Source organism: Colobus angolensis, unplaced genomic scaffold (genome assembly GCF_000951035.1).
Source record: "Colobus angolensis palliatus isolate OR3802 unplaced genomic scaffold, Cang.pa_1.0 Scaffold78, whole genome shotgun sequence".
Classification (NCBI taxonomy): domain Eukaryota; kingdom Metazoa; phylum Chordata; class Mammalia; order Primates; family Cercopithecidae; genus Colobus; species Colobus angolensis.
In genome coordinates, this window is record NW_012121598.1 from 5,823,736 (window position 1) to 5,827,017 (window position 3,282).

General features: G+C 44.5%; 1 protein-coding gene across 1 annotated transcript in view; it reads right to left on the reverse strand.

Moving 5' to 3' along the window:
* TRPM7 (transient receptor potential cation channel, subfamily M, member 7) overlaps positions 1 to 3,282 on the reverse strand; it is a 146,949-nt gene that overhangs the window by 95,719 nt on the left and 47,948 nt on the right. The window lies entirely within an intron of this gene.

A 3,282-nucleotide genomic window follows, 5' to 3' on the forward strand; every position in this document is an offset into this window, starting at 1 on the left:
TGTTAGCCAGGATGGTCTCGATCTCCTGACCTCGTGATCCGCCCGTCTCGGCCTCCCAAAGTGCTGGGATTACAGGCTTGAGCCACTGCGCCCGGCGAACACGCAAGTCTTAAGAGAAATAAATGCAGTTTCAAATCTTCCAAAGGTGCCTGCATTGTTGAAAAAGTGGTAAAGGACTAATTTTATAGTACAGTCATGTGTCACACATTTTGATTAATGACGAACTGCATGCACACATGCAGTGGTTCCATAATATTATACCATACTTCTGTACCTGTTTCTTGTTTAGATATATTTAAACACATATTTCCCACTGTGTTACACCTGCCTACCATATTTAGTACAATAACATGCCATAGAGGTTTATAGCCTAAAAGCAATAGGCTATACCATATAGCCTAGGCATATAGTAGACTATACCATCTAGGTCTGAATACACTCCATGGTCTCCATGGTGCTAGCATAACAAAATTGCTTAACACATCTCTGAGAACATATCCCCATTCTTAAGTGATGCATGACTGCACATAACAAGTTAAAAAAATGCATTTTATTGGCCAGGCGCGGTGGCTCACACCTGTAATCCCAGCGCTTTGGGAGGCCGAGGTGGGTGGATCACGAGGTCAGGAGATCGAGACCACTCTGGCTAACACGGTGAAACCTTGTCTCTACTAAAAATACAAAAAATTAGCCAGCTGTGGTGGCGGGTGTCTGTAGTCCCAGCTCCTCAGGAGGCTGAGTCAGGAGAATGGCATGAACCCGGGAGGCGGAACTTGCAGTGAGCCAAGATCACGCCACTGCACTCCAGCCTGGGCGACAGAGCGAGACTCTGTCTCAAGAAAAAAAAAAAAAAAAGAAAAAGAAAGATTTTAAAAATTAACTTCCTGTTTAAGTGATATCACAAGACATACTTGCTATACTCACATTAATTCATTCTCTTGGCCTAAAGCACATATATGAAGTAGCTCATAAGAAACTTCAAATATTCAGACATTAAGACATTTAAAAATCATCTATAAGAAAATTTATTTGCAAAATGATGTATTTCCCATTCCTTTACAAAGACCAAACACCACTGAAAATCTCAGTACTGACAAACAAATGAAGCCAAGAGGCCAGGCACAGTGGCTCACGCCTGTAATCCCAGCACTTTGGGAGGCCGAGGCAGGTGGATCACCTGAGGTCAAGAGTTCGAGACCGGCCTGACCAACATGGTGACACCCCATCTCTACTAAATACAAAAAATTAGCTAGGTGTGAGCGCTTGTAATCCCAGCTACTTGGGAGGCTGAGGCAAGAGAATCCCTTGAACCCGGGAGACAGAGGTTGCAGGGAGCCGAGATTGCGCCATTGCACTCCAGCCTGGGCAACAAGAGTGAAACTGCGTCTCAAAACAAAAAAAAAGCAAAAGAAATGAAGCCAAAAAACTTCCAGAATTCCATAAAACTGAGTAGAAGACTCCGGAGTCCCTTAAGAATACTTTGGTTTGGTTTGGTTTTTTTGAGACATGGTCAGGTTCTGTTGCCCAGGCTGGAGTGCAGTGGCGCCACCTCAGCTCACTGCAGCCTCTGCCTCCCAGGCTCAAGCCATCCTCCCACCTCAGCCTCCCAAGCAGCTGGGACTACAGACACACGGACCCTGGATGGCTCATTTTTTTTTGTTTTTGTATTTTTTTATACAGACAAGGTTTCACCATGTTGCCCAGGCTGGTCTTGAACTCCTGGGCTCAAGTGATCTGACCACCTCAGCCTGTCAAAGTACTGGGATTATAGACACATGGCACCCAGCATGGCTAATTTTTTTTGTATTTTTTGTAGACACAGGGTTTCACCATGTTGCCCAGGTTGGTCTTGAATTCCTGGGCTCAAGTGATCTGCCCATCTTAGCCTCCCAAAGTGCTGGGATTACAGGCATAAGCTACCAAACCAGACAAAGAATGTTTTGTAAATAGGATTTGTTTTTGTTTTGTTTTGTTTTGTTTTTTTGACAGAGTCTCGCTCTGTCACCCAGGCTGGAATGCCTTCTGGGTTCAAGAGATTCTCCTGCCTCAGCCTCCCAAGCAGAGTAGCTGGGATCACAGGTACGCACCACTAGCCCCAGCTAATTTTTGTATTTTTAGTAGAGACAGGGTTTTGCCATGTTGGTCAGGGTGGTCTTGAACTCCTGACCTCAGGTGATCCATCCGCCTTGGCTTCCCAAAGTGCTGGAATTACAGGCATGAGCCACCGCGCCCAGCCGGATTTGTTCTATAGTAAGTCTTTCTGTATCAGTTTTGTTTAACTCATTGTTATATTTCGGCACATAAAGTAGTATTAGAGAAGCAGTCTAAAGTCAATGTTTTTACTACTATATTAGAAATAAATGAGAAATTCCACTTCCTACAATGATAGGCTAGGTTGGTTTGGACATACTCTGCTCCCAAGAACTAGAAAAACTAGAAAAAAGAAGAACACCTGCATGAAGACATGAGCAGATGGCCGAGCATGGTGGCTCACACTTGCAATCCTAACACTTTGGGAGGTGGAGGCGGAGGCAGGTGGATCACTTGAGGTCAAGAGTTCCAGACCAGCCTGGCCAACATGGTGAAACCCTGTCTGTAATTCCAGCTACTCGGGAGGCTGAAGCAGGAGAACCTCTTGCTCTTGAACCCAGGAGGTGGAGGTTACAGTGAGCTGAGATCGTACCACTGTACTCCAGCTTGGGCAAAAAAAAAGACACTAGCAGGGTACAAACGCAGTGAGAATTTGTAGGATCGGGATCCAGGAGAAAAGAAAAACTTGGAGAGATGATAAGCTCACTGTTTGGCACAGTTTTTTCTCATCAGAACACGGAGGCAGGCAGAACAATGTAGAGGTTAAAATGGTTTTTGTTGTTGTTATTTGTTTTATAGGCAAGGTCTGGCTCTGTTGTCCAGGCTAGAGTTTGGTGACATGGTCCAGGGCTCACTGCAGCCTCGACTTCTTAGGCTCAAGTGATCCTCCCGCTTCAGCCTCTGAAATAGCTGGGACTACAGGCGTGTACCACCATGCCTAGCTAATATTTTTGAATTTTAGTACACACAAGGTCTCACTATGTTGCCCAAGCTGGTCTCAAAGTCCTGAACTCAAGTAATCCTCCTGCTTAGGCCTCCAAAAGTGCTGGGAGTACAGGCCTGAGCCACCACGCCAAGGTTAAAATGTTCAAATCTAAATAAATAATAACTATATTTTAGGGGTATAAAATAAACAAAATTAAAATTTATGCTGACAAGAGCACGCAAGTCTTTTTTTTTTTTTTTTTTTTT